This window comes from Ornithodoros turicata, chromosome 6 (genome assembly GCF_037126465.1).
Source record: "Ornithodoros turicata isolate Travis chromosome 6, ASM3712646v1, whole genome shotgun sequence".
Lineage (NCBI taxonomy): Eukaryota > Metazoa > Arthropoda > Arachnida > Ixodida > Argasidae > Ornithodoros > Ornithodoros turicata.
Genome location: NC_088206.1, coordinates 8,780,547 through 8,799,991, shown reverse-complemented (window position 1 = coordinate 8,799,991; position 19,445 = coordinate 8,780,547). Strand labels below are relative to the sequence as shown.

Below are 19,445 nucleotides of genomic sequence, written 5' to 3'. Positions count from 1 at the left end.
CAAGAGTATGTCTCCCATTCCAAAACTATCTCGACACACTGGGATCTCCCGGAAAAGCGACATTTACAATGCAAAGTTCTCGAGACTTCGCCACTCTTGGACGGCTGCCGATCACTAGGGTGCGAAGGTAAAGTGCTGAGAGCTTCATCTCTCACACGCATATTATCAATAGAATGGTCCGATAACATTCTTCACGTCGCCTAGCAAGCCCGCACGGCACTGTCTATGCTTTTCACGGAAACAATGGTTCGAGCACGCCTAACGAGTTGAAAAGTAAACCTAGCAACGAAAGTAATCAGTTTTAAAAAAAAATCACAAGTATAATTACAAGCCCTCGGATTTCAGGATGTCTATAAACACAGAGCTGATAATTATAACATGAAAGAACTGATGTTCTGAGGCTGGAACAACATAGAAGGGACAAATACATACAAAGCCTCAGTTTGTCTAAGAAATTAACGATGAAAGAATGAAGTGAGAGAGAGTGGCTGGTTTGTCCCTTCAGATGACGCACCTTGGAAGTCGCTGAGAAGGCGTGTTAGCTTAGCTAATTGGTAGAGCCCTGGACCGGCCTACAGCTGGCTAACCTTTTCAGTGACTTTCACCTTTCATCGATAATTATACTTTCATAAGAAACGGTATAAGCGGGACACTAATATTATAAATTTCGATAAGAATCTAAAAAGGTTGAGTTGCGCCGATAGTCGTCCTTGATAAAAGAAATGATACAGATTACGGTCATCACTAATCATTAATAATGAACTGAAAACATTTCATTAAAACAGAATCTCGTACTATTCCATTTCTTCCGACACCTGCATGTCACACAATCTCGAAATATATGAAGTCGAAAAAAAATTTATTTCAGAAGAATTCAAAAAGCAAATGATGTTTTTTTGTATTGCGTGTTGCACCGCGATGCGACTGTGGATATGAGCAGCGTACAGTCGCGAGCAGATGGAGAGGGGACAGAGGGAAAGAGTGGAAGACAGGGGGTGGGGGGTGGTGGAAGGATTCGAACCCGCAACACCTCACAGTCTCGAGCGTGAGTTTTCAATGGTAACTAGCTAGTGGTAACTACCTTTCGTTAGAGGTAACTAGCGAAGCTTAAGTATCCAACCGTCCATGGCGTTGGTAGAGAACAACGTATAGGACACAATTACGTGTCCGTTGTCATATTGCCATGGTTCGCTTTGTCGAAGCATCAAGCGTTCTTCATCATTTTAGCATAAGCACGTCGTAAGCAGCTTCGTCATAAAATTCCCATAATGCAGAGCGTACCTAAGGCAATGAAAGATACAAGGAAGTTCCACCAAATAACGACCATACTTAATATTTGTAATTGTTTCGTACTGCACTGTGTCTTAAGATACCATTATGTAGAACTTGGCAGTGTGATGACACACACAAGTCGTCACCTCTGATATCTTCATACTTACTGTTCGCACTAATTAATTTTCAACACTTATAGCTAAAAGGTGGCGACCTTCTACGTTCTCCGAACGACAAAGTCGGAGTCGGCCCCGGATCGGCCGACGGTTATCACGTGACATTGATGTAGTACATCAACATCCCGTGATATCTGTAACGCGTCTGTAACGTAACACATTCGAGACAGGTTACTAACTAATTACTATTACACCTGTTTTGAAGAACAACAACAACAACTTTTAAGAAGTTCTGTGTAAACTGCTGTAACGGTTGTATCAATTTGGGAAAGGTGCGTGCCATGTGCGCCACCTGCTGGCCTTTCTCTCAATCTTTGAAATTCCATTTAAAAATTATTTAAAAAATACTTAATGTATAGCAGAACATGGGCGTACCGAGAAGGGGGCAAGGGGGGGGGGGGGGTCTCCTCGCACGGGGGCGTCAAGGTGACTTGTGAAAATTGTACATTTTGTATTCATATGCCGAGATCTTTCTCAGATGTCGTCATAATATGGACCTCAGAACACCCGCACCGTCCGAAGAGTCCATCTCCAGGAAAAGCGGTGATTGGGGCGCACGCCTTGCCCCCCCCCCTCCCCCCAACTATTACGTATCTGAAGTCTACAAGTTGCAGGCTTTCCGAAAAGTACACAGTTTTTCCAGGTTTGCCAGACAGTGTCAATTTGTTTTGCAAGTATAGAACAAGTAGGATATGGGACTATTGCGTAGCCACAGTTCACGGACTCGCCCTGCAATTGCAGTCCTGATATATTGCTCCTTTAAGCGCAATAAACGGATACAGAAGGACATCGTGCAGCTTGTAGCACCTCGGACCGGAAATCGGAGGACGCGGGTTCGAACCTCACTGCTGGTACATTTTCATCAACTGCAATTATTCTACAAGCTCCACTCTTAATTGGACAACTGACTGGCGCTCTGTTCCTTCTTCTGACGGTGCATTCAGAGTGTTAAGAGAGTCCTCTATAGCAACAGTGAAGGCTATAGTAAAAGCTCGGCGCAAGCCATGCAGCGATAGTTGAACACCCTTGAAAGGCGATGGCTCTTCTGGAGTGGAAGGCAGTCTCGAGCTGGAGTCGAGTGCCTCCCACAATAAAGCAGGGAAAGTGATCGAGATAGCGTTTGGGAATTCCGTGTCACCACTAACGCAAAGCATCTCGTCCTCGTCGTATCAGTCTCTTATCCGACGCGCAGTAGTTCTTGTGTCGCAGGAGCACTGCAACCTTGTTTCAACACGTTATCAGCCACGTGTACGATTGATTGCAGACGTGAGACAGGCAGAACGCTTCGCAGATTACTGCTTTGAATGGAGTTCCCATCGTACAGAGCGCAGTTGGAAACGACAAACGCTATATGCAAAGAATACGCGGTTGTCGTACTCCGTACGCAATCGCTTCGTGCATGGAAGGAAATAGAGAGTTTTAGTATATCGTACGCTATCGCCTTTGCGTACGTAGAGGATAGCGTTGGTTGTTCTGCGCACGCGCAAAACATAACAAGAGCTTCGCGCAGTGCGCAGAAACATCACGCTATTCCTTACGTACCCATAGGCGATAGCGTACGATACACCAACCTCACTAATAGAGAGTCTCAGTGCATCGTACGCTATCGCCTTTGCGTACGTAATGGGTAGCATTGATGGTTCTGCGCATGCGCAAAACGTAGAGACCGTCGAGCCCTGTGCAGAACCACTATACTCTATCCCTTACGTACGGAAAGGCGATAGCGTACGACGCACTAAAACTCTCTATTAGTGAGTTTTACTCCATCAGAGGCGGATATGGGGGACGTCAGGCCGCTCTGACCCCTCCCCCCAATGCCCTTAGGTAGCGAGTACGATGCTGTCCCAAGGCAGGACCCCCATGAAAAATCCTAGGTCCTAGATATGGTTGCAGCCGGTCTGGCTGCAACAGTGAGCGAACAGTGGAAAGCAGAGAGATGGATTGTGCTTCAGTTTCAGGGGGATCTTGGAGATTGTGGTGTGGATGGACCAGTTCACAAGAGCGGACCCAGTGGACGAGGAATCTGATGCGACTCATATACAGCCGCCCCATGAATGAAAGCTTGACACAGCAACGAGAAGGGTGTAACCTGGGTGCATACTGATTACCACAACCTAAACATCAATAGCCTTGTATACGGAGTGAACAGCAATGAATCCTCAGTTGGTATTCTGCGAACGTGCAATGTCGTTTGAAAGTCGCCCTTTAACGAGGCGTCTTATCTGTTACCGTAGCAGCACCTGTCGTGACCTATATTCAGATATAGTAGTATCTAGAGTCAGGCTCTTCAGGGCCCCAGGAAACACAACGTAACAGATAATCTGTCGTGCTTGAAACAAACAAAAACAAAAAACAGGCCTTCGGCGACAATCTCCTTTAAAGAGATTGGGACACAATGTCGAGCATTGTGCGAAATAGAAACCCCACGTATTTGAGCAGGAAGTATTTTGAGACATTTGGGTCGGATGTGTTGAACAGCATGTGAACGTTAGAAAATGTAACAGGGTTACAAAATTAGTTTCGGTTTGTTTGGTGTCTTACGCATTCAAAGAAAGCGTTCCCTTTTCTCAAAGGATGAGGTTCACTTACATTACGCCCCCCTAATACTGCGCACTTATGTATAGGAGCAGTAATGTAGTACTAAGGTAAGGTAAGGTATAAGGTAAACTAAGGTAAGGTAAGGTCTCGGCGCAGCGTACCTGTTCTAACAATTTTCGCCCTAGACGCTTGCACCAAAGTAGTTTGTACCGTGCTATAATAAATCGCCTGGTTTCTGTATCATATTGAACACATCGGACACTGAACTGATTCAACATTTTACATCAAAATAAAGTTGTTGTTGTTCGATACCAAGGCAACAACAATAGTAGGAGCGACGAACAAAAATCTCAGATTAGACGAACAGATTAGATTAGACAAAAATCGTAGACTGAGAGCGGTGTGCTCTGCGCACAAAATGACATTATAAAAAAAGCAAAAAGATACTAAAAATTAACATGGAAATTATACAAGACTACAGAAATTAAACGTCACATCAATGCTAAACAACAACAACACCCCATTGTCCCCAACTCCTTCCTGCTGTCCTCTCTCCATCTGTCCACGTCTGTACCCGCTCATAGCCACAGTTGTTTCGCGGGCGCTAACACGGAATCAACAAAAAGTCATCAACAACAACTTTATTATTGGGGACCAGTTTAAGCCAACTAAAAGCTTGCAAAAGCCAACCTGGTCGCCCATACAACGCTTCAACGCGACGGCCGTACACTATAATCATCCTCGTTGCCATTCATCCAACGGAAGTGACGTCACGCAAATCGCAGAAGTGCAGATTCCGTTTCGAAGAACCTCGGCATACGAAATCACTCTGCTCCGAAAATAAAAAAAATCCATTCATGGTACATGTGTGCGCCGCATACGTGTCGACAAGGCGACGTCCCATACGCGGAGGTCGAATCACTTCCTGTCCGGTGGTGGCTTTAGTCAGAAGAAGAAGCAGAAGACGCCGCACATTCCATAGCAGAAACCCGTTCTACGAAAGCGCGGGCCATTCCCCATTGCAACACCTCATTTACTAAGACGTCCTTTCGAGTTCTGAAATCATCTGCTTACACACACGGTGTGCAGCTATGCAGGAGTAATGAAAGGAGCAAACTGTTTCAAGAGAACTAAAACGCAGACGCCGTTGTTGGTAAAAAAAAGAAGGAGAAAAAAAGAAAAGAAACGTTCGGAGGGCAGTAACGTGCAATTTCAGTTCATTTAGAGATTGACGCGGAAAAAGGGGGCGCTGCAGTGTAGCGGCTTAATTAAAGGCTCCAAAGGATGGGCATGTGAAAAATGGATGGAGATGCACCGTTTTCGACGACGATGTCCAGCATGCCGTGAACTGAAGAGGTAGTACAAAATAGGGCGGAAGCTCTGGCGGGCGTTCGCCTCGTTCTCCCATTTTGTCTTTGTCCTGTCCTGCTTTATGACTGGTGTTGTAATCCATGATTTCACATTGAGCTGCCCTGGTGCCCGTTTAGATCCTTGAAGTTTAATCTTCAAGGAGCAGTTTGCATACTGCTGCTGTAACTATGGTGTCGAATTGGTTTGTAACTCCCACGGAAATCCGTCTAACACAACTGTTGCAGCAATGTCTGCAAAAGAACCTTCCATCGTCCGCTCAAGAGCTCCTGAACGTTTCTCTCACTGCGATCACCATGTGCACACTCTAATAATAATAAGATAAAAAGAAGGCGTAGTTTTTTTAGTTCTTTTAGGCACGAGATACACTGCCACAACCAATAGTACCTTTTGGAGACTCAGTGCACAAAAGACTATGCGAAGTTTGGGGACTATTTACAGTACTTGGGGTAAATTTCAGGGACAGCGTACTAAAATGGGGAGTAATTGCAATTAGGGGGCTATAGAAACAGCAATTGCTCCCAAACTTATCGTTATGTGACTGACACTTATGAAATTTCACGTAATCTTTTGGCGTTACACGGTTCAGTGCAGCAAATAAAATTGATGTGATTGTAATTATTAATCGATCCAAGTAATAATATCCTAAATCCTACGCCCAGAATCCCACGGACCTCTCAAACGGGGCAAGCCCCTGATTTATATATATATTTATTATTATTATTATTATTAGAGTGTGCATATTCTATATGTATGTAAAACCTACCTTATAAGCCATCCGCACGTTGTCAAATTTTGGTGAACTCTTTTTCGTCCTCATGTTATATTTTTTCAATCATATACAGCCTTTAAAAGCAGCATTGCGTCCTGCTTGTCTTAAATTCAGTCATCCGCATCATCTTATTTGACTCCTGCTGTCTTCATTTTTGTTGTCTAGTTACCTTGTTTTCTCTTCTCCATTGTACTCTTTCAAATATTGCCCGAAATACTGCACTTTTGGAGCCTCTTCCCTATTGTAATTTTGTTATATTATGCCCCCATATGTTTACCATGTGTATGTATGTTCTTTTAACCTCCTACCTAGTGCCTTGGATTATCGCCTTCCTGCCATTTCCTTTATATCATTAGCGTGTGTTGCTGTATATACTACATTCCTGTAATGTGACAGTGCGCCAACACCAAGGCTCTTGCGGCCATTCTTGGCCACAATAATATCACTCATTCATTCATTCATTACGAAGCAAATACATTGTCCGTAAAACATCGAAACGTTCGTCGGCCATGCAAGGGATATTCGAAGTGCCGCAGCTTGTCAATAGGGCGGGAGGCGGCACTCATAATGAAACTCTAATGCGCGTAACAAGAACATACTGAACGGAAAGCCAGAACCCGAAGACAGCCCCGGACGAACTCAGTTTTCGCGTTCTCGTTCTCCGTTCAGCATGAACAACCAACCCAACCCAACTTTCCACTTTCAGTAGTAAGAAGGTCCTAAGGTTTCAGGAGCACCAATCACATTTACCCAAGTTCGACAGCTGCAGAAGGACCGCACGTGCATGTTCACAGATATGACGCGATGCCCTGCCAACTGCGTGCACTTTTCAAAACGCGACTTTTAACAACGTCCCAGCTGCCAGGCCAGCAACGAGATATATCGTACTGGACGTCATCGCCCTGCGGTCATCCTCCCCTGAAGATAGGAGGAACTCACGTGTCTTCGATGCCAGCTCAACAAGTAAAAATAAAAAGTAAAAATCCTACGCCGCGCCCTGATTTCTTTTTGCTCATCCCCTTCCCCCCCCCCCCCCATTTTTATATCTTTTTTTTAGTCCTCGAATAAAAGAAGAAGAAAAAAAAAACGGAGAGGAGTCGGGTGAGGAGAGAGACCTTGAAAGGAGAGTTGGGATGACGTCACGAGTGTTACGTCACAAGATATCCGGCAAAAGCGGTCAGCTGGGTTGCACATTCCATACTCTGCCTCCTGGGGGGGTTCTCGAAACTCCCGTATAAACCTCCCTCCAGGCTGGACAAACGCTGACGCTCATTTTAAGTTGTATCATGCGCTTTTACGCCTCTTGAGAAGTTTATCCTCGCCTGAAAGGACTGTCTCTTTCAGTCATGTTCACCGTGCTGTTTCTTTACTATCTCAGCGTCACTTTTCTTGCAAGAGATTCAACAGGAGCTGTGTTTTCTTACGCACTATGAGTCTCCCTCACTTGGAAAGTGTTCCTGTTTATTTTGTACCGGGACCGACGAATAAATTTTAAAATGCGCGTACGTGCACAGACGACAGATTACGTGCTGGGATTATGAGGTTCACCATTTTTCTTACTGCTCTTCCGATATTAAAACAACCTAAATATAGGGATACTAAGGCAGAAGAAGAACTTCTTTGACTCATTTCCAACTTTTGGCAGCGTATGTACTGCTGCACGATGAACGCTACGGGTATTGTGCCCTTTGTCAAGCGGATGCTTCGCTGTTTTCAGGCAATCGCCGACAAAGTAACTTGAAACTGACGTAATAAAAAACTGATGGATTGATTTCAAATTAGGTCTGGAATATTCCGTGGGTGCGTACTGAATAAAAGAGCACACAAAAACAAAAATTGACAACACAGCACGACTAGAGATCGATGTGGGCAGGGCCAGCCCGAAACCCGCCGGCCCGGGTTCGGGCCACGCAATACCCTTTCGGCTCCGGGCCTGAGTTGTTCTATGCACTGTGAATATTCTTTCTTCCGAAAACAAGAGGCACATCGGCAGCGCAACAAATAAAACGGTTTAGAAACAGTTAAAAAAAACACATGACATTTCGTGACCCGAATCAATAACTAGGAATGAAAAAAAAAAAAAAGACACAGCAGCAGTCCGCAGCGAAACAATGTTTTAACTGTTTTGAACTGGTTTTATTTTTTGTGGTGCCGGTGTGCTTCTTGTTTTTGGAATAATTAATGTCCATCGCCAGCGTTTGAACCATTTTCGGCACTGCGAATATTGAAAAGCTTGGACGACATCCTTAATCGGAGTAAGCAATTGGACATCCATTTCTTGCGCAATAATCTTTAAAGGTTGTTGTGTGTGAGTCTGTGCGTGCTTGGACGGTGTCCTGGAGTGATTTTTCCGGCGCACGGGCCTGGTCGTGACGGACTCGGACCGGGCCGGCCGGGTCGAAAAATACCCGCTTTAGTTCAGACTACCGACTGAGTAAATGAAGGAGAGCACGGGAAGGGAGAGAGGGATGACTCACAAGCCACCCAGGAAGAGATCTTCGTCCTTGGAGAGGCCGACTGGAGTCACTATTTCATGACTGAAGGACGACAGAAGGATGTCTGGCTCACTTGGTTAACCTCTGAGCGCTTCGAGATTACCCCATGCCGTTCTTGTCTGTTTTAAGATTAAATTTAATCCCGTATCGTATGCAAAGTAATTCTAAAATAACTCCAAAGATAAAATCCAATTACCTGCAAAAGTAACCAAGTTACCATTTCAATTACAGAACATCGAAAGTAATTAATTACTGAGAATATAATTATATTAAACTAATTGGGCTATACTACTCGTAATCAATTTCTTTGCATGTCCGACGACAACCGTCAATTGGACCGTAGCCGGTGGCACGCCTTTGGCGACCCCCCTATCACGTGGCAGGGAGGAATTTGCGTCAGCATTTGCAACCGGTTACAATCGTGAATGATAGCACGATAACGTTCTCCGCATTCTTGCTAGTCTGGATTGACGGTCGGCGTTAATTTATGCATACTTTGGAGAACGGCTGATAGGGCTGGGTCGAGACGGTCGCCGGTGATAGTATATTGGAAGTGATAAGGAATAGGGCGTCAAAAATGACACGTTGGCGAGGTCAGCGCAAGGGGATCGCTTCAAAGCGACCATCTCGCGCTCACGGCGGAGAAGGGTAGTGCTGGGATTTATGAAATTCTTCGTCAGGCGCAAGGTAGGGTATAGGATGCGCTCAGGAATTCTAATGGCGGTACTTCGCTGGAAATCCCACGCTGGAATCCAAGTCCTTGCAGTTGGCATGAGAGGAATGTTACAGCGGAATGTGAAATGGTCTGCCTTGCGTGCGGGCCGCAAAATATGCAGTTCTGTGGGCTAGAGCAAAGTGGTAACGGAAACCTTATTTTCTTGCAGCCTAAGAAAAGCGGCAAGATCCCATAAATGCGCTGAACGTCATAGAAAAAGCTCGCCCCGCCTCCCTTTTTTTTGGCCAATCAATTTCCGGGTGCGTCACCAGGTCATCTCGACGACATAAGATTGTCATACTATTACACGGCCACTATCTTACCATTTCCAACGGAAAATGCGAAGAATAAATGCGAAATTCCCCCCATACACACTCTTTCTTTTATTAAATATCGTGGCACTTTTTCGCTAAAACTGGGGACTTCTTTACGCGTAATAATAATAATGATGAAGATGATTCGGGGCTTTACGTCACGAGACAACTGTGTTCATGAGCGCATGACGTCACAGTGGTCGGGTCTGCGGATTAGTTTTGCCCACCTGAGGGTTCACTAACGTGCGCTGAAATCTCGACATACGGCACCCCACATTTAACGTCCCTCGCGGAAGACAGTGTGTCCGAAGTACTCGTACCCTAGCTTCCACCAAGTTGCCACCACCGTCCTCGGCCGGGTTTGAACCCGCGATCTTGGGATCAGCAGGCGGACACGCTAACGACTGAGCCACCGAGGCCGACACTTCTTTACGCGGAACGAGCAGAGCACTATAGATACAGACACGTATAGAGAATGTCGAGATATAAACACTTTTACCCAGACCAGCGTTTACCTAGAACCCTTGGCGCATTACTACACTGAATATGCTAACGTCAAGGGACCATATCTATGACATAAGCCAGGAATTATCGTTAACGAATTTTAAAATAAGGTGCGCAATCGATTTGGATACCAAACGAAATAAGGCGTCGTCACTGCGCATTGCGGAAAGCACTCTTCCGGATCTGGGCATGCGCAATAATGTCTCTTTATTTATTTAGGGCACGCAAAGTGCTTGGGTATCCTGCCTTATGTTGAAATTCTCTGTTATCGAGTTTCGAATGTTTAATGGAAGTGCCACTGCGGACTAAATCTCGTGTCTTCAGAATCCTACCAAAGTTATGTTACTGGAATCTTCTTGTCTCACTTTACATTCTTGCAAAATAATTTGGCTCGCGAAAGCTAGAGAAAGCTAATTTTTATTTTCGAGAACTGTGACGTCATGTTAGGCTCCGACCGAGCGCCAGGCTCCCTTCTGGCAACGTTGTTGCCCTTTGCGTCTTCTGGGGGGCTCACTTTTTGCACACCGTTAGCGGAGCCCCACGTGACATATCATCCGATCACTCCGACCTTCCAGAAAACACAAAGGAGGGAGAAGACATCTCTCCCATTTCCCCCTCTTTCGATTAGTGTCACGTGACTTCTCCACCACGTGACCCTCCCCGGACGCCAGCGTCGTTGCTAGGAGACGAGTGCCCTCTCCAGAGCATGACATCGTTGCAATTTATGGGCTTATGATTACGTCACCGGCTCTTAGCGTCATCGAAACTTGTGGAGGCTCAACAGACCTTCAAAAATTGACAGAAGTGCGCAGCGTTCGTAAACAGGATTGAAATTTCGCGAATAGAATCCTTGAGACACCTTCTTTTCATGGACTAAATAAAATAAACGCTGTTTTCCGAGTCCGGAGTGACACTTTAAAAGAGCCCAGAAAGCCATTCAAAAGATTTTCTGTTTCTGGCGAATTACGAAAGGACGTAACTTGACGTGACAACGAAGACAAAAAAAAAATTCTCTGTACGCAGTTTTTTTCTTGGAATAAAACGCCCCCGAACATCGACGCGCGCGTTCCCGCTCGACTCGCTCTACAGGCCCGGAGGAGGAGGAGGAGGAGGAGGAGGATTGTGATGTCATCGTGGTTACAAGAAAGACCGCGCTCCAATCGCACTTTTCTATTTCATTTCTACTCCCAGTTCTCTCTGTGTGTAGCAGACGACGCTTCTCCAAACAAGCAAACCAGTGAGCGGGTTGCACCGCGATGACGTCAAAGCGACTCTGGGGCTAATTGCGGGCATTGCCACCGTTGCGCGCGGTCGCGATTTTCGAAATCGAATTCCGCGATATGTATGCATCTGTCGAGTGAATCACTTCGCATGGTGCGTTTTAGCAGTCAGGTTAACGGCTTGGTTCGTAAATATGGTCGTGACTGAAGCGCTTTCTGTGTTCCTTCAACGGATTGGGGCTTCAAATTAAGTTCAGGCATCGTAGACGTGCGGTTAGTCAAGAACATTCGTATGCCACGTTTCTTTGATCAAGTTTCAAGTAATAGTGGTGACAACTTGCCGGGCTACAAGCCACAGGTATTTTCGGAAGATTGCAAAAAAAAAAAAAAACACAAATTTTCGGAAGAGTATAGATGTGCCAGAGAGGGAACTATCATCATCAAATGCAGTAACAACTTTACATGCCAAACAACGAAACGTTAGTACAGTCAAACTCCTTTATAGCGAACACCTTTTTAACGAAAATACCACTACAGCAAATTTTTTTTGCGGTCCCGCTGGAGCCCTATAGGTCCAATAATGGACATCCTTTTTAACGAAAATACCTTTACTGCGAATTTGTTTTACTGTCCCCTGAGTTTCGTTGTAAAGGAGTTTGACTGTATTTGTATGAATTAAAAATAAGCTGAAGGAACTACCGTAATCTGAACTGGTTTCATTTCAGGAAGGTGTTAGCGGCATCACAGACACCTGAGGACGACGTTCCAGCTTTCTCGCACATATACGACCTCTGGTTGACTGTGAGACACTACAGAACTTTCACAGGCTCAAATGTTGACGCGTCTGCTAAAGAAATCAAAGAGCACAGCGAACCGAGAAACGGAGCAGTGCTTTCCAAGAAAACGGAAGAGCTTCGCCCACGCAAAATCTGCAGGGACGGGAGAGAGAAAAAATAAAATAAAATCGAGACTGTCTGCTGAGCGTCTGCGGATCATGCACCTTCCCTTGCGCGCTCGCTCAGGTTACAGGGAGAGGGCAAAAAAAGAAAGAAAAAAAAAGAAACAAGAAGAAAAAAAGGAGCAGAGGGACGTCTTCCGGAACTTTCTCACGGGTGTGAAACAAAGGCAGACGAAGCTCGCCCATGAGAGTATGATTTCTCGGAAGCCTGCGAGTAAACTGTGGACTCAATGGACAACTACATGGGAGGGGGGGGGGGGGAACGAGCGTGAAGCAGACGACAGGGGAATATGTGCGCCGATGGGGGGTCACGTGATCAGTCATTTGAGTTCGCTTCTTGGGTTGTTACGGTAGACAGAGAAAATACAAAAAGTTCTCTTTGTTGCCTTTTTTTTTCTCTCACACCTTCTTCCAGCCAACTTTAAGAACATTGATAGTCCCTCTCTCCCCCACTTTTTTTTTTCTTCTGTCCTGCATGCATAGCGAAGAAGGCAACCGAACAGTATCAGCTTTCTCTATGGCGATGCGCCGCTCGCAAGCCTGAGACATTCAACCTGCGTAATAATTCGGCATTTTAGACACTTGTCATTGTCGAGCGCGTTAGTGTTTATCGGCATCTGTAGATAGTACGTGAAATGATTCATCCAACCCCCCTCCCCCTCAACATCCCCATTTTGTTTTTTTTACGGCATAGCCATAATGATGACAACCCCCTCCCCAAATTTTTTGCTACACTCCCAGGTTTGCGATTCTGGATAAAATACTGATTAAGTGCATATTTTTCACATTCTGATCGTTACTTACGCTTACTAATCCGAAGGCGACAGGTTCGAACCCTGTGAACGACGCTGAAACACGTGCGTTATCCGTTTGGGTTCTTGTAATGAGCAGTATGCTACAGCATTCTTACTGTTAAGTATCACAATGCAGAAGGAAGAACAGAATTTAAAAAAAAAAATCATCTGCAGGCCACATCCGTTGAAAAGAAAGAAAATCGCGAAAAGGAGTTCGGCGCGGGCTTCAGTGTTGCAACAGTGCCGGCTGGTTTACCCTCGCAGCTGCGAGCATTTTCGATGAAAAATCTCAGCGGTCAGCCGTAAAAGGGTTCGCTGCCCCTTACTGAACCGAAGGAACGCAGACATGTACCGTGTTGAACGGCTGAAGAACTTCAGACAATGCCTTTAAATAGGCGCGTCGAAGCAACGCCGCAAGTGTTTGCGAAAGAGCTAACGTTAACTAACGAGGTGTGTAAGTTGAAGAGAGTGCGCTCTTGAGAGAGTAGCTATACCGAACAAAGAGGCGGCTGAATGATGACTTCTTTCATGGAAGAGGGCAACGGTGGCGGAAGAGAAAGTCGGCGTTCCGATGTCAAGACCTCATCCCATCTTCCCCGGCACCCACTTTGAGCTAACGAGAAGACCTTGGTATGGAAAAAAAAAAAAGAAAACGAAAAAGAAAATGCGAGGGAACATTTTACGATGACGAGAGGGTTTTCTTTAGGACGACACCCGTCAATGTTATACAGTCAAACTCCTTGATAGCGAACACCTTTTTAACGAAAATACCACTACAGCAAATTTTTTTGCGGTCCCGCTGGAGCCCTATAGGTCCAATAATGGACATCCTTTTTAACGAAAATACCTCTACTGCGAATTTTTTTTGCTGTCCCCTGAGTTTCGTTGTAAAGGAGTTTGACTGTACTCCGAGGCAACGTAAGAGCTACTGTCACATATGTATGTATATCTCCGCCAGCGGAGAATGTAGCCCGCACATTGAGTGAGAGGTATGCGAGAAGGTGAATGACGTCATGCAGACGGGGACGCCGATTCACATGTTCTGTTAACGCGAATATTTCGCTTCAAAAGCACCCAAGTGCCTCCTAAGTTCGAGTACGTCGTCTCCGACACGTGTTTTCGCTACACTATCAGTGTACAAGCAGCAATTCTGATTCAGGAGGCATGCGGGAGCATAGGAAACGTAACGCGCAGTCCTAAGCCAATCATGCCTTTAGACGTGGGGTACAGCCGATCTGCAAGAGTTGATTTGCCCCAAAGTATAGAGAGCACTCACGTACTTTTCGCCTAGGCTAGAGAAGTGATACGTTATCGTGTTTATTAGCCGTTTCGGTAAATCTTCGTCAGACAAGCCAGGAATTTTCTGAGCACCAAAAGATAATCGCAACAGCCCACCAAAATAGCTCTAGTCACATTAAAGTAGTAAACCCGAAGCCTTAACCAACTGTCACTAATGACAGCCATATAGCTGTTTCTCTCTGATTTTTCTATTGCTTTTTCCAGCTCGAAACTGCGAACAAAGGCAACAATACGGTGTGTAAATAGGAGATTATTTTTGAGTGCTCCCGAACATTATCATAACCCTTTGTGAAGGACTAGGTATTTTCCTCGAATCGTTTTTAATACCTTCGGTACATAATTTGAAGATGCAGACAATTTATTTCTCTTGGTGTGTCAAATGGAGTTTTTCAGTAATGAATTCTGTACACACCGTCCCGCTTCCTGTTCCTTGTGTATTTGTAATGTAGTTGTATTGTACGGTACGTTAGGACATACTTTACGGTGATTACCGTCCATTCTGGACCTTGGTTTAGAGGCATAGCAAAAAACTAAAAAAAGAGAAGAAACGAACGTAGCAAAGACGTGAAAAAGAGTGGTACTATCCAACAACAACAAGACACACACACACAAAAAAAGAAAAGAAAACGAAGATGATGTGGCATAGCTACATAATAAACATGGTGCTTTATCGCTGCTGCAAATACTTCGCCTCTTAAAAAATGGCTAGGAAGCAAGCGAGCTGGTGAAGATGACGCATAATGCAAAAACCCCCGAGACTAGGGAACACGAAGGGACAGACACAACACGAAGTCTCTTAGTCTTCCCTAGTCTTCCTAGTTCCCTGAAGTCTTCCCTAGTCTCGGGTTTTTTTACATTATGCAGCAACTTCGCCTCTGTTACAACTGTCCGGTGCAGGGAATGTCGTACGTTGAGGAACTTCCGTAGCTCCCTAGAGTGGAGACGGTCACGCAGATGGCGCTGTTCCCGCGGGAGCGAAAGTGTTTTCTTTGCACGCTGATTGCCTTATATTCTCCGAATATATTTCATAAAGACCACCGAGATGTCACCTTCATTCTCTTTCTCCGCTCGTTTACTGGTGCCATCCTCGTAGACAGGCCGACAGAGACTAAATGAAGTGGCCCATCGCTGTCATCAAGAGGTGCAAGGTAGAAGATATGACCTCATGAAGGGGAGGCAGGAATTAAGAGGTGAGAAGGCGGCACAAAAGATGGAATTAACGCAGGGGAGGGTGCATTTCTTGCATTGTATAACGTGGTGACGGAGGCCTCACTGCAGAAAAATCGAAATTGCCAAAAAAAAAAAAATCCCTCACATATATCCCCCCCCTTTGGCCGAAACGTCATGCTCGTACTTCATCACCTTTATATCATTTCTTCCAATTTCCCTTCGACTCGCTTGATGGGGACGTGAGGATCTTCCTTTTATCGCTCTTGATTATGTGTCACAAGCATATACAGTCAACCCTCGATTTATGAACACCCTCGGTTTCCGGAAAAATCGTTCATAAATCGAGGGATTCATAAATCGAAAATTCCGTTAAGTCAGTACTATAGAGCTGACGAAACAGTACTTGCGAGTTGTGATTGTGTTTATAATGAAATATATTGTGTAATTTTGCTTTCGACCATGCCTTCTGCTGTACACTTGGTCGACCCTAATGTGTCCCCGGAAAAGCAGTTTGTTGTTCGGATTTCGAGGGGTTAAAAATCGAGGGTGCAATACCTGGGAAAAGATTCGTCCGTTCCGGCATCATTCATAAGACCACGGAATAATACCTTTGAAGATTTCTGTTGACCTCAGAACGATCTGTTCATAAATTGAGGGCAATAACGCTGGGGAACTCCTAGTTGGTTCCCAGATTTTCCATTCATTATTCGGATATCGAGGTTCATAAAACGAGGGAAAAATTAATGTAAAAAGTTTGGTTCCTCGTGCTCCTGTTCATAAAACGAAGGAATTCATAAATCGAAGGTTCATAAATCGAGGGTTGACTGTATATTTCTTTTCCACCACCACCACCACGATCATCATCATCATCGTTCGCATTACCTCGTTGTTGACGTTCTTGCGTACACAAAAGAGAAAGAGAACTGGTATAAAGCTGTTTTGTACGGTGTCCAAAATTGTACGACGAACACAATTCGGATCGACGAACGCACTTTTTTTTCGAGCGCTGCCTTTATTTCTGACGAAGGAAGCGAAAAAGCAAAGTCGCTGCGCTCAATGAGTTCTTCCCTCTGTTTGCCCGTCACGCACACAGTTTGGTGGGCACCGTTGCTCGAAGAACGTGTCTTATGGGCAGGAACGCGACGAGGACCTCCCTGTCCTTTTTCTGTTTACGACGTTGCTGCAACTCTCACGCGGCAACTGAGCGTCGCCAGCCCCCCTTCCCCTCCCCCACTTAACTACCTCTCCTTCCTTCCTTCCATCTCAGGAATTACGTTTCGCAAGTGCGTTTACTTCTCTCGTTGCTCAATAAAAATGGCGTATATCGGGCGGTTTCATGATGCAGAAACTGTGATGTGGATTTCCAAGTGACCGGAGTACATAAGTAGGGTTCGGGTGTCCAAATCGCTGCAATTTCCGTGTCCCCAAATCCCGAATTTTGAGACGATAAACTTCGACGTTCCTGACAACGAATGTTTGGTGGTACGTGTTCAAAGGAAAGAATAGGCATGAGTGACCCTGCAAAACGTTTTCGTCTCATCACTGTGCCATTGCATCATATACCAGAACTTCGGACTGAGTAAATCAGTCATGTGCGAAGCGACGTGACCTCGGAGGCACGGCCCGATCTGATATTGTGACGTAAGAAAGCTGAGTGTGGCGTAAGCGCAGCGTGTATATAGCGGGCCACCCGGTCGGCACTGCCATCGTGTCCCCGTGATGTCTATGTCACCCATTCTCTTGTGGGCTCCCCATGAATGAGTTTCTGAAGTAGTTTCGAGAGGTGTTTGCAGATCTAAGACATCACGCGCGCGTTATGGTTCACCTGTGATCAGTGGTTTTGCCCAAGAACGCCCGCGAATTCTATAGGGCGACCCGCCGTACAGAAAATTTTCAGGAGGGCTATTTCACTACCCCATTAATGGAGTACGGAGGTACTTCGAACATGATGTGACCGCCTGATGTGACACCATATGGCCAGAGGTATATTTCCCACTACCTCCAAGAACTGCCAAGCAAAAAAAAAAAAAAAATTGAGAAGTGCAAACTTCCTGAGCGACTCAGTTTACAAGTATGCGCGCACCAGCGGCGACTTCGTACAGCTACTCCTCGCATGTGGTGACGTCAGGTCAGCGGAGCACTTTCATTGGCTGCCGAGAATCGTGTGCGGGTCGAGACAACGAGTCGAGACGCGGCGCAAAATAAAGTCAAGAATGAAGAGAGAGAGAGAGAGAGAGAGAAAAAAAAACTTCTGAAGGCTACACCGGAGTCCAATGCCAGTTTGCACAAAAATTGTGCTAGGAACCTAACACAAAGAACGCCTTCCGCCACATCTTTCACAATGTGCTTGGCACGGGGTGGAAGACAACGGAGCTTAGAGTTGCAGCACGCGTTTGAAGCAGAGCAGTTGCAAAACTGCGCCAAAGTTCCTCTCGGTTAGGTTCCTATGCAAACGCGCCGAGGGCATTTTCGTGCAGGATTGTAGCTGTGTCACCACATAGCCTATAGCCCAGGCTATAGCCCATGCAGCCTATAGCCCAGGCTATAGCCCATGCAGCCTATAGCCCAGTAGCAACTTCTCATTTGCTTTATTAGCCTATCCAAACCCTGTCGGAAACCGTCCGGTTCCACACACTCCCCTATCTATGGAATATATCTCGACCACATAGCTCTTCTATTTCTCGGTCACGAACCATTCGAGTAGCAGTCCGGAGTAAAAGATACAGAAAGATAAAAAAAAGAGCGGCTTGACCAGAGAAGCATGTGAGTCGACTTTAGGCAGCAGATACTCCAGAACAGGTCGGTTGCCATGCGATCGGCAGCCGTGACGTCACACGTAAGAAGCATATATACGGGAAGAACTTTTATATCGTTTCCTCCTTACCCAATTTCTGCGAACGCGACGCGGATGGAAAGGACTCAATGAACTCGCAAACGCTCCGGCATGCACGTAGCCACGTATGCTCGCCCCCCCTGGGGGTGGAAGAACGCGGGGGCAAAGGTGAGGAGGGAAATGTGGAAAATAATGAAAGAGATATTATATATGAGGCACTTACAATTATTAAGGAGTGTGTGAGAGAGATGATAGGATGATCGTGGAACGGTGTCTTGAACTCGGGATTATGTATACGGCGGTCTCGGTGGTGATGCCAGGACGCGCCTGAAGCAATGTGCTGGGACGAGGGAGTTGCTTTCGTGGTATTCGTTGCTTCGGCGTGTGGGCCATGGCTGAAAAGAAAGCAAGCAAATGTGGGACATTGGGTACGCGATGCACGTTCAATGAAAACGGCGTTCCTAAACAGATTGGAGCTTGGTGAACGTAGTACGTAACTCTATGTAGCGTGAGCTGTCCACAGCGCGCGCTACGTTTCATCGTAGCGTAGTATAGTTGGATCTCCACGGAACGATTACATGCTTCACACTAAATTTTATTTTAAAAAATGCAGGGGTCTTTTAAGGGTCTTTTAGGGCTCAGCCACCATTTTGCGGTATATGTGAAACACAGTGTATGGCAAGGACTTCAATATTCAACGAAAATATAAAGTACGACAAAATATAACGAGGGCTCCGCAATAGTCAACAGTTCACAAACGTGATTGGGGACACATGAGTGATACCAGGGTAGAAGGCAGAGCTGACGAGTACGAGCGCTAACGTTTTCTATTGCAGTGAGATCTAACTCCTGTAGTTTCCAAACTACAGTTCGGACTCTGGATAGGTGGAACTTCCACTGCCACCTTCGCAATAATTTGAAAAAAAAGAAAAAAACTCCACAAAGTCAAGGGTTTTCAAGGCCTGTGGAACACTGCCGAGTTCCAAGGACCTTCAGAACGGCACTTCCGAATTCTAG

General features: G+C 45.7%; 1 protein-coding gene across 2 annotated transcripts in view; it reads right to left on the bottom strand.

Moving 5' to 3' along the window:
• LOC135399005 (uncharacterized) overlaps positions 1 to 19,445 on the bottom strand; it is a 289,237-nt gene that overhangs the window by 47,221 nt on the left and 222,571 nt on the right. Inside the window, exon 12 of one of the 2 annotated variants that reach the window (XM_064630631.1) lies at positions 18,652 to 18,823. The exons of the other annotated variant lie outside the window; for it this stretch is intronic. The gene's annotated coding sequence lies outside the window, so the exon portion shown is untranslated. The remainder of the gene's footprint in view (positions 1 to 18,651; positions 18,824 to 19,445) is intronic. 2 annotated transcript variants of the gene reach the window in all.